Here is a 12,934-nt window from a genome sequence, read left to right on the forward strand (position 1 = left end):
TCACGTTTTTATAGCAAAAAAACGCGGGAAAAAAACGCGAAAAATACTGGACGTGTGCACATGGCCTTAAGGTTTAGTAAGTTCAATAGAAGATAGATTGATTATCTTCAGGGTTGAGTTAGACTCAGGAGCAAAGGGACGTATCTTCATTGGTCTTTGAGTAACAGATGTATTAGAGGTACTGTTTGCGTTTACCATTTCTGGTGTAGTATGTCCTACTTTCACTCGAGGATGATAATTCCAAAGATTTAGAAAATGTAATGGAAACACTTATTTCTCTAAAACTATGGGTTTCATTTACAAGCAAGGTTATTTTCAAAATCTTGTACATTGCATGTGTATTTTTTCGTATTTACTTCCTTGATCTGCTTTTCCCATGTACACTGTATATATAATATGTATATTGTCACATCCATTAAAGTCTGACCTATCAAAATATATCCCCATGCTAAACATGAAAAGAGAAAAAAATTAAAATACCAGAATTACGTATCTTTTGGTGACCATACATTTGGAAAAAACATGCAATCAAAGTAATCAAAGAAATTATTAAATAGTCTCTAACCCAAATTGGTATTATTAGCAACATCAGATAATCATACAACAAAGCAGGTAATCACCAACTAGCATCAAATGAAAAATGAAGATGTTATGGGTCTCATAGAATGACGTCACAAGTAGGATTGAGCGACTTTCATTTTTTTAAGGTCGAGTCGGGTTTTGTGAAACCCGACTTTGTCCAGAGTCGAGTCGAGTGCAGTCGGCCGATTATCGCTGAAAGTCGGGGATCGACCGAAACACGAAACCCAATGCAAGTCAATGGGGAAGCATAGTCGGCAGTGAGTGGAGGCCAAGAAAACACCTACAGTGCCCATTTTAATGCCAAAAACATCCATTCTTGTTTCTGAAGCTTGTCAATCTTAATTAACTTTATAATAATAGTTGGGCATTGGAAATTGGGGGTCATTTGGCAAAAGTTGTGGGGGGTAGGGCTGGTTCAAGGTTTTAGTGGGCACAGGAAACGTGGACTACGTCACGGCGGTGGAGCAGTGAGAGGTAAGTATGTCAAGTTTGCAAGTGCTGTGATCCTAAGCAAGCAGGGGGGCCCACTCGTTGGCATTGGCACTGGCACAGGGCCCCTCAAAGTACAGCGGTGTGTTTGCACGGCGGGGGCGCCTCCCACCAGCAGCGACACTTTTGCGTACCCTGAGGGGCCCTGTGCCAGTGACGTCGCCAACGAGTATGCCCCCCCCACCTGATGAAGGAACCTGCACTTTCATCTGCACCTTCCTCTTTGTCCCTGTGTAAGGTGGTATAACATGCGGGAAGGGGAACCTTACTTTCAGCAGGGTCAGATTCTGGCTGTGTAAAGTGCAAGGGGAATGTAGTGGTCTGGGTCAATGTACCAGCAGACTCATCTAGCAGTGGCTGGGCAATGGCAGGATGAGGAGGAAACAGATATAGGGCCAAAGAATAAAGTAGGCTAAATGCCGTTCAAAATTGGTAACAGGACTAAACAGGCGGCACTGCTTTGTTCAGTGGAGTAGCAAACCCAAGAGCAGCAGACACTGTTTTAAGGGCCCAACCACACTAGTAGGCCAAATGCAGTTTAATATCTGATACTATAGGCCGAAAGCCAGAAGGTAGAAGCTCAGCTGTATTCAGTTGAGGGCAACACCAGGGAGAAGCAGACACCGTTAGTAGGCCCTAACCACCAATTTTTAAAAACACAGCACTTAATGAGAGCCAGAAGGTTGAAGCACAGCTGTATTCAGTTGAGGACAAACACCAGGCAGGGGCAGACACCGTTAGTAGGCCGGAACCACCAATCTTTTAAAAAACAGCACTTAAAGAGAGCCAGAAGGTAGAAGCTCAGCTTTATTCAGTTGAGGACAACACCAGGCAGGGGCAGACACCATTAGTAGGCCGGAACCACCAATCTTTTAAAAAACAGCACTTAATGAGAGCCAGAAGGTAGAAGCTCAGCTTTATTCAGTTGAGGACAACACCAGGCAGGGGCAGACACAGTTAGTAGCCCGGAACCACCAATCTTTTAAAAAACAGCACTTAATGAGAGCCAGAAGGTAGAAGCTCAGCTTTATTCAGTTGAGGACAACACCAGGCAGGGGCAGACACCGTTAGTAGGCCCATAACCACCAATTTTTATAAAAACAGCACTTAATGAGAGCCAGAAAGTGGAAGCTCAGATTTATTCATTTGAGGACAACTTGAATTAGGGACTGCAGACAGACTTACCAGGCTGTCCCCTGTGTGGACCATGCATCCAATACATTAACCCATTGCGCCACAAAGGACACGTAACCTTCCATGGCCATGCCTACCGCTCCATGTGTCTGTTGTCAGGTGTACCTTTGGACTCACAGATTGACAGAATGAAAGGACAATGTGGTCTTTAACATGCTGGTGGAGGGGTGGGATGGCTTTTCGCGCAAAAGAATTGTCAACTGGGTAGCTCATAGCGTGGTACAGCGTAGTCCATCATGGCTTTATTAATATTAAATAAAATAAAAAAATAGGCTCTATGCACTTTAAAATTGGTTCCAGGGGTACACGGGCAGCAGTGGTCAGGTCAGTGGAGGCCTAGTGGAAGGAGGGACCGCAGACAGGCTTCCAAGGCCTAACATAATAAAATGGGCTGGCTGTAGGCACTTTATAATTGGTTCCAGGGGTACACGGGCAGCAGTGGTCAGGTGAGTGGAGGCCTAGTGGAAGGAGGGACCACAGACAGGCGTCGAAGGCCTAAGATACTAAAATGGGCTGGCTGTAGGCACTTTATAATTGGTTCCAGGGGTACACGGGCAGCAGTGGTCTGGTCAACGGAGGCTGATTGTAATGAGTGTCTGCCAGTTAGTAGTCCAAAACAACAAATAAATGTGAATGTCTCGCATTAAAACAAAACAAAAACACTAAAGGGTGCAATCATTAGGTTCAGGGGTGGGATCCTCTGCGTTGTTTCAGACCTACTAATTTAGCGCAAAGTATTTACTGTGGTAAATAGAGGACACTGCCCCTGACTATGTTAAGTACCATCATAAATGTCAACACAATGGTATTGTCAGTGGCAGGTATGGAAGGATGTCAGCGCATAGACTAAACATTGGTGGAAGTGTGAGAGATAACTGTGGGAGTGGTAGACCAATGTTTGACCTGGGGGTGGGTGAACTCTCTTGTGGCCGGCGGTACAGGCCCAGGGCCCCTCATGTTACAACAGTGTATCTGACGTTGGGTGCGCACCACCACCGCCAGAGACACTTTATTGTACTATGAGGGACCCAGTAGCAATACCGTCAACCAAAAGCGAGCACACCCACCTCTTCAGACAAACAGCAGTCTCACGGGTGCTTGCGCCAAGTCGCGATACCACGGCCCCGTGTGGGGAGTTTGGCCATTTAGGGAGGTGTAAACATGTCGTATGCTGGACAATCAGCTGCAGCAAATTAGACATTAGAAAAGTAATTCACAGTAGTCCACAGGCAAGAGCTTTTCATAGGAAAGCTAGGTGTCGGCCGGGCAAGGTGGGGCAAAAGATTTTGAAATCCAGTTGTGGTTCATTTTAATGAATGTTAGATCATCAACATTTTGGGTAGCCAGACGAGTCCTTTTTTCGGTTAATATTGAACCTGCAGCACTGAATACTCTTTCTGATAGGACACTTGCTGCCGGGCAAGCAAGCTCCTGCAATGCATATTCTGCCAATTCTGGCCAGGTGTCTAATTTTGATGCCCAGTAATCAAATGGGAATGACGGTTGAGGGAGAACATCGATAAGGGATGAAAAATAGTTAGTAACCATACTGGACAAATGTTGTCTCCTGTCACTTTCAATTGATGCAGCAGTACCTGTCCTGTCTGCGGTCATAGCAAAATCACTCCACAACCTGGTCAGAAAACCCCTCTGTCCAACGCCACTTCTGATCTGTGCACCCCTAACACTCCTAGTCTGCTGCCCCCTGGAGCTCGTGTGAGAACGATCACGTGCGCTGTGTGCTGGGAATGCCTGAAGCAAACGGTCAACAAGAGTTGATTGTTTGGTTGCTAATATTAGTTCCAAGTTCTCATGTTGCATAATATTTTGCAATTTGCCTTTATAGCGTGGATCAAGGAGGCAGGCCAACCAGTAATCGTCATCGTTCATCATTTTCGTAATGCGTGTGTCCCTTTTTAGGATACGTAAGGCATAATCCGCCATGTGGGCCAAAGTTCCAGTTGTCAAATCTACGGTTGTGATTGGTTGAGGGGCAGTTTCAGGCAAATCTACGTCACTTGTGTCCCTCAAAAAAACAGAACCCGTCCTTGCCACGCAACCAATTTCCAGTGCCCCTGGGAAAGCTTCCGCATTAAAAATATACTCATCCCCATCATCCTCCTCGTCCTCCACCTCCTCTTCGCCTGATACCTCGTCCTGTACACTGCCCTGACCAGACAATGGCTGACTGTCATCAAGGCTTTCCTCTTCCTCTGGTGCAGACGCCTGATCCTTTATGTGCGTCAAACTTTGCATCAGCAGACACATTAGGGGGATGCTCATGCTTATTATGGCGTTGTCTGCACTAACCAGCCGTGTGCATTCATTAAAACACTGAAGGACTTGACACATGTCTTGTATCTTCGACCACTGCACACCTGACAACTCCATGTCTGCCATCCTACTGCCTGCCCGTGTATGTGTATCCTCCCACAAAAACATAACAGCCCGCCTCTGTTGGCACAGTCTCTGAAGCATGTGCAGTGTTGAGTTCCACCTTGTTGCAACGTCTATGATTAGGCGATGCTGGGGAAGGTTCAAAGACCGCTGATAGGTCTGCATACAGCTGGAGTGTACAGGCGAACGTCGGATATGTGAGCAAAGTCCACGCACTTTGAGGAGCAGGTCGGAGAACCCAGGATAAGTTTTCAATAAGCACTGCACCACCAGGTTTAAGGTGTGAGCCAGGCAAGGAATGTGTTTCAGTTGGGAAAGGGAGATGGCAGCCATGAAATTCCTTCCGTTATCACTCACTACCTTGCCTGCCTCAAGATCTACTGTGCCCAGCCACGACTGCGTTTCTTGTTGCAAGAACTCGGACAGAACTTCTGCGGTGTGTCTGTTGTCACCCAAACACTTCATAGCCAATACAGCCTGCTGACGCTTGCCAGTAGCTGGCCCATAATGGGACAACTGGTGTGCAACAGTGTCATCTGCCGATGGAGTGGTTGGCCGACTGCGGTCTGTGGAAGAGCTGTAGCTTCTGCAGGAGGACGAGGAGGAGGAGGAGGAGGCGGTGAGAACGCCTACAGCCAACTGTTTCCTAGACCGTGGGCTAGGCACAACTGTCCCGAAATTGATGTCCTCTGTGGACCCTGCATCCACCACATTCACCCAGTGTGCCGTGATGGACACATAACGTCCCTGGCCATGCCTACTGGTCCATGCATCTGTAGTCAGGTGCACCTTTGTACTCACAGATTGCCTGAGTGCATGGATGATGCGCTGTTTAACATGCTGGTGCAGTGCTGGGATGGCTTTTCTGGAAAAAAAGTGTCGACTGGGTAGCTCGTATCGTGGTTCAGCGTACTGTTGTGAATTTGCTTTTTTGCTCCCTCTAGTGGTTACTAGTGATTTGACTCTGGATATGTCAGTCATCCCTTGTATGCTCACCTGGGCCGTTAGTTCAGGGGTGTTGCTATATAAGCTCCCTGGACCTTCAGTTCAATGCCTGGCAACGTTGTAATCAGAGCTAATCTGTTGTGCTCTTGTCTACTGATCCTGGTTCCTGCTAGATTAAGCTAAGTCTGCTTTCTTGCTTTTTGTTATTTGTTTTTGTTTGCATTTTTGTCCAGCTTGTACTTAATCTGTATCCTGTCCTTGCTGGAAGCTCTAGGGAGCTGGTGTTCTCCCCCCGGGCCGTTAGACGGTTCGGGGGTTCTTGAATTTCCAGCGTGGATGTTTGATAGGGTTTTTGTTGACCATATAAGTTATCTTACTACATTCTGCTATTAGTAAGCGGGCCTCTCTTTGCTAAACCTAGCTCATTTCTATGTTTGTCATTTCCTCTTACCTCACCGTTATTATTTGTGGGGGGCTTGTATCCTACTTTTGGGGTCATTTCTCTGGAGGCAAGAGAGGTCTTTGTTTTCCTCTTCTAGGGGTAGTTAGTTCTCCGGCTGGCGCGAGACATCTAGCGACCAACGTAGGCATGTTCCCCGGCTACTTCTAGTGTTGGCGTTAGGAGTAGATATATGGTCAACCCAGTTACCACTGCCCTATGAGCTGGATTTTTTGTACTTCGCAGACTTACCTATTTCTCTGAGACCCTCGCCATTGGGGTCATAACAGTTTGCCAGGCCAGTATTAAATGTTAAATGCATTGCAGAAGCGGGATTATAAGAAAGAAAATTCTGAGGTTTTTTTTTTTTTTTTTCTCTCTCTCATTTTTTTTTCTTTTCCCCTTTACCTCTGAGTGGCTCAAGCTTGCTGCAGACATGAATGTCCAGACCTTGATTACAAGTGTGGACCAGCTTGCTGCTCGTGTGCAGGGCATACAAGATTATGTTACCAGAAATCCTATGTCAGAACCTAAGATACCGATTCCTGAATTGTTTTTCGGAGACCGATTTAAGTTTAGAAATTTCAGGAATAATTGTAAATTATTTTTGTCCCTGAGACCCTGTTCATCTGGAGACTCCGCTCAGCAAGTGAAAATTGTTATGTCTTTTTTACGGGGCGACCCTCAGGATTGGGCCTTCTCGCTGGCGCCAGGAGATCCGGCATTGGCGGATATTGATGCGTTTTTTCTGGCGCTCGGTTTACTTTATGAGGAACCCAATCTTGAGATTCAGGCAGAAAAAGCCTTGCTGGCTATGTCTCAGGGCCAGGACGAAGCTGAAGTGTATTGCCAAAAATTTCGGAAATGGTCCGTGCTGACTCAGTGGAACGAGTGTGCACTGGCCGCAAATTTTAGAAATGGCCTTTCTGAAGCCATTAAGAATGTGATGGTGGGTTTCCCTATTCCCACAGGTCTAAATGATTCCATGGCCCTGGCTATTCAAATTGACTGGCGGTTGCGGGAGCGCAAAACCGCAAATTCCCTTATGGTGTTGTCTGAACAGGCACCTGATTTAAGGCAATGTGATAGAAAAACCGCTAATTCACCTATGGTGCTGTCTGAACAAACACCTGATTTAATGCAATGTGATAGAATCCTGACTAGAAATGAGCGGAAAATTCATAGACGCCAGAATGGCTTGTGTTACTACTGTGGTGATTCTACACATGTTATCTCAGCATGCTCTAAACGTCTAACTAAGGTTGTTAGTCCTGTCACCGTTGGTAATTTGCAACCTAAACTTATTCTATCTGTAACTTTGATTTGTTCATTGTCATCTTATCCTGCCATGGCGTTTGTAGATTCAGGTGCTGCCCTGAGTCTTATGGATCTGTCATTTGCCAGGCGCTGTGGTTTTGTTCTTGAGCCATTAGAAAATCCAATCCCTCTTAGGGGTATTGATGCTACGCCGTTGGCAGAAAATAAACCGCAGTTTTGGACACAGGTTACCATGTGTATGACTCCTGAACATCGGGAGGTTATACGTTTTCTTGTTTTGCATAAAATGCATGATTTGGTTGTTTTGGGGTTGCCATGGTTGCAGACCCATAATCCAGTCTTGGATTGGAAGGCCATGTCAGTGTCAAGTTGGGGATGCCGTGGAAATCATGGGGATTCCCTGCCCGTGTCTATTGCTTCTTCTACGCCTTCGGAAGTTCCGGAGTATTTGTCTGATTATCAGGATGTTTTCAGCGAGTCCAGGTCCAGTGCACTGCCTCCTCATAGGGAGTGTGACTGCGCAATAGAGTTGATTCCAGGCAGTAAGTTTCCTAAGGGAAGATTATTTAACCTGTCGGTACCTGAACATACCGCTATGCGTTCATATATTAGAGAGTCTCTGGAGAAGGGGCATATCCGTCCTTCTTCTTCCCCTCTTGGTGCGGGATTCTTTTTCGTGGCCAAAAAGGACGGATCTTTGAGGCCTTGTATTGACTATCGGCTCTTAAATAAGATCACTGTCAAATTTCAGTATCCTTTGCCGCTGTTGTCAGACTTGTTTGCCCGGATTAAAGGTGCCAAGTGGTTCACCAAGATAGATCTTCGTGGTGCGTACAACCTTGTGCGCATTAAGCAAGGAGATGAATGGAAAACCGCATTCAATACGCCCGAAGGTCATTTTGAGTACTTGGTGATGCCTTTTGGGCTCTCTAATGCGCCTTCAGTTTTTCAGTCCTTTATGCATGACATTTTCCGGAAGTATCTGGATAAATTTTTGATCGTTTATCTGGACGATATTCTGGTTTTTTCTGATGATTGGGACTCGCATGTAGAACAGGTCAGGATGGTTTTCAAGATTTTGCGTGAAAATTCTTTGTTTGTTAAAGGCTCAAAGTGTCTCTTTGGTGTACAGAAGGTTCCCTTTTTAGGGTTCATTTTTTCCCCTTCTGCTGTGGAGATGGACCCAGTCAAGGTCCGAGCTATTCATGATTGGACTCAGCCCTCGTCAGTTAAGAGTCTTCAGAAGTTCTTGGGTTTTGCTAACTTTTACCGTCGTTGTATCGCAAATTTTTCTAGCGTTGTTAAACCTTTGACGGATATGACCAAGAAAGGCTCTGATGTAGCTAACTGGGCTCCTGCTGCCGTGGAGGCTTTCCAGGAGTTGAAACGCCGGTTTACTTCGGCGCCTGTTTTGTGCCAGCCTGATGTCTCACTGCCCTTTCAGGTTGAGGTGGATGCTTCGGAGATTGGGGCAAGGGCCGTTTTGTCTCAGAGAGGTCCTAGTTGCTCTACTATGAGACCTTGTGCCTTTTTCTCTAGGAAGTTTTCGCCTGCAGAGCGAAATTATGATGTGGGCAATCGGGAGTTGTTGGCCATGAAGTGGGCATTTGAGGAGTGGCGTCATTGGCTCGAGGGTGCTAAGCATCGTGTGGTGGTTTTGACTGATCACAAAAATCTGATGTATCTCGAGTCTGCTAAACGCCTGAATCCTAGACAGGCCCGCTGGTCATTGTTTTTCTCCCGTTTTGACTTTGTGGTCTCGTATTTACCAGGTTCGAAGAATGTGAAGGCCGATGCTCTGTCTAGGAGCTTTGTGCCTGATGCTCCTGGAGTCGCTGAACCTGTGGGTATTCTTAAGGAAGGAGTTATCTTGTCAGCTATTTCTCCGGATCTGCGACATGTGTTGCAGAGATTTCAGGCTGGTAGGCCTGACTCTTGTCCACCTGACAGATTGTTTGTGCCTGCTAGGTGGACCAGTAGAGTCATTTCCGAGGTTCATTCCTCGGTGTTGGCAGGGCACCCGGGAATTTTTGGCACCAGGGATCTGGTGGCCAGGTCCTTTTGGTGGCCGTCCTTGTCTAGGGATGTGCGGTCTTTTGTGCAGTCCTGTGGGACTTGTGCTCGAGCTAAGCCTTGCTGTTCTCGTGCCAGCGGGTTGCTCTTGCCCTTGCCTGTCCCGAAGAGACCTTGGACACACATCTCTATGGATTTCATTTCTGATCTTCCGGTGTCTCGGAGCATGTCTGTCATCTGGGTGATATGTGATCGTTTCTCCAAGATGGTCCATTTGGTTCCTTTGCCTAAGCTGCCTTCCTCTTCCGATCTGGTTCCTGTGTTCTTCCAGAACGTGGTCCATTTACACGGCATTCCTGAGAATATTGTGTCGGACAGAGGATCCCAGTTTGTTTCCAGGTTCTGGCGATCCTTTTGTGGTAGGATGGGCATTGATTTGTCGTTTTCGTCCGCTTTTCATCCACAGACTAATGGACAAACGGAGCGAACTAATCAGACTCTGGAGGCTTATTTGAGGTGTTTTGTCTCTTCTGATCAGGATGATTGGGTGACCTTCTTGCCGTTGGCTGAATTTGCCCTTAATAATCGGGCTAGTTCCGCCACCTTGGTTTCGCCATTTTTCTGCAACTCTGGTTTCCATCCTCGTTTTTCCTCGGGACATGTGGAGCCTTCTGACTGTCCTGGGGTGGATTCTGTGGTAGATAGGTTGCAGCAGATCTGGAATCATGTGGTGGACAATTTGAAGTTGTCACAGGAGAAGGCTCAGCGTTTTGCCAACCGCCGCCGCGGTGTGGGTCCCCGACTTCGTGTTGGGGATTTGGTATGGCTGTCTTCTCGATTTGTTCCTATGAAGGTCTCCTCTCCCAAATTTAAGCCTCGCTTCATTGGTCCGTACAAGATATTGGAAATCCTTAATCCTGTGTCCTTTCGCCTGGATCTTCCGGTGTCGTTTGCCATTCACAACGTATTTCATAGGTCCTTGTTGCGGCGGTACGTTGTGCCTGTGGTTCCTTCTGCTGAGCCTCCTGCTCCGGTGTTGGTTGAGGGCGAGTTGGAGTACGTGGTGGAGAAGATCTTAGATTCTCGTCTCTCCAGGCGGAGGCTTCAGTACCTGGTCAAGTGGAAGGGCTATGGTCAGGAGGATAATTCCTGGGTGGTCGCCTCTGATGTGCATGCGGCCGATTTAGTTCGGGCCTTTCACGCCGCTCATCCTGATCGCCCTGGTGGTCTTGGTGAGGGTTCGGTGACCCCTCACTAAGGAGGGGGTACTGTTGTGAATTTGCTTTTTTGCTCCCTCTAGTAGTTACTAGTGATTTGACTCTGGATATGTCAGTCATCCCTTGTATGCTCACCTGGGCCGTTAGTTCAGGGGTGTTGCTATATAAGCTCCCTGGACCTTCAGTTGTAACGTTGTAATCAGAGCTAATCTGTTGTGCTCTTGTCTACTGATCCTGGTTCCTGCTAGATTAAGCTAAGTCTGCTTTCTTGCTTTTTGTTATTTGTTTTTGTTTGCATTTTTGTCCAGCTTGTACTTAATCTGTATCCTGTCCTTGCTGGAAGCTCTAGGGAGCTGGTGTTCTCCCCCCGGGCCGTTAGACGGTTCGGGGGTTCTTGAATTTCCAGCGTGGATGTTTGATAGGGTTTTTGTTGACCATATAAGTTATCTTACTACATTCTGCTATTAGTAAGCGGGCCTCTCTTTGCTAAACCTAGCTCATTTCTATGTTTGTCATTTCCTCTTACCTCACCGTTATTATTTGTGGGGGGCTTGTATCCTACTTTTGGGGTCCTTTCTCTGGAGGCAAGAGAGGTCTTTGTTTTCCTCTTCTAGGGGTAGTTAGTTCTCCGGCTGGCGCGAGACATCTAGCGACCAACGTAGGCATGTTCCCCGGCTACTTCTAGTGTTGGCGTTAGGAGTAGATATATGGTCAACCCAGTTACCACTGCCCTATGAGCTGGATTTTTGTACTTCGCAGACTTACCTATTTCTCTGAGACCCTCGCCATTGGGGTCATAACAGCGTACTCCATCAGGGCTTTGAAAGCTTCTCTTTCAACTAACCGGTAGGGCATCATCTCTAACGAGATTAGTCTAGCTATGTGGGCGGGTAAAACCCTGCGGATGCGAGGATAAGTACTTCCTTTTTCTAACCAGAGTCTCATGTAGGGTGAGCTGGACTGGAGAGATGGAGATCGTGGAACTTTCGGGTGTGCCGGTGGACATGGCAGACTGAGAGACGGTTGGAGACGGTATTGTTTCCGCCGGTGCCCTAGATGCAATATTTCCTCCTACAAAACTGGTGATTCCCTGACCCTGACTGCTTTTGGCTGGCAAAGAAACCTGCACAGATACTGCCGGTGGTGCAGAAAATGGTGGCCTTACAGTGACGGAAGGGATGTTGCGTTGCTGACTAGCTTCATTGGCAGAGGGTGCTACAACCTTAAGGGACGTTTGGTAATTACTCCAGGCTTGAAAATGCATGGTGGTTAAGTGTCTATGCATGCAACTAGTATTGAGACTTTTCAGATTCTGACCTCTGCTTAAGCTAGTTGAACATTTTTGACAGATGACTTTGCGCTGATCAATTGGATGTTGTTTAAAAAAAATGCCAGACTGCACTCTTCCTAGCATCGGATCCCTTTTCAGGGATTGCAGACTGAGCTTTAACCGGATGGCCACGCTGTCCTCCAACAGGTTTTGGCTTTGACACGCGTTTTGGCCCAGATACGGGACCGGCAGATGGAACCTGTTGCGATGTTGATGCCTGCTGCGGCCCCTCCTCCACCTCCGCTTCTGAACTACTGCCGCCTGCACCCTGTTCCCCCAATGGCTGCCAATCGGGGTCAACAACTGGGTCATCTATTACCTCCTCTTCGAGCTCGTGTGCAACTTCGTCTGTGTCACCGTGTCGGTCGGTGGTATAGCGTTCGTGGCGGGGCAACATAGTCTCATCAGGGTCTGATTGTGGATCAGTACCCTGAGAGGGCAATGTTGTGGTCTGAGTCAAAGGAGCAGCATAGTACTCTGGCTGTGGCTGTGCATCAGTGCACTCCATGTCAGAATCTACTTGTAATGGGCATGATTAATCCCATAGTCCTATATATAGTGTGGCTGGGGTCACTTCATCATAGAATTCAAACACATTTCCAACATGGTAATTACCATCCGAAAAAAAGAAGTGAGGAAAAGGTGGTGGTAAAAACAATACATTTATTAATGAAATTTATTCTAAAAAGTATATAGACATAGCATAATGAACAATGTTTTAGACAGAAAAACGGGGAACGGAAACCCTCCAAGTACCAAGGGAGGCTTATCCAGCACTATGCCATATCTCATTAGAGCACAATAGTGTGCGGTGCGCCAAGAAGACTACCACTGTTGCGGTATATATGTTATGGGGAGAAAGTATATATATCTCCTGCCAGACCGGATGTATCCAGGGAAGTGGCAGCAATTTGTCCTAAACCCTGGAGAGTGACAAAGGCACTATGTATACCGGTAAAAGTGTGGCAGTCAAAATTACCATAAGATCAATTACCTGCAATGTGAGTCTTTGTTCTGTGCGCTCCGGTCTTAGTGCTGTGAGGGCCTCCC

This window comes from Ranitomeya variabilis, chromosome 3, assembly GCF_051348905.1.
Source record: "Ranitomeya variabilis isolate aRanVar5 chromosome 3, aRanVar5.hap1, whole genome shotgun sequence".
NCBI lineage: Eukaryota > Metazoa > Chordata > Amphibia > Anura > Dendrobatidae > Ranitomeya > Ranitomeya variabilis.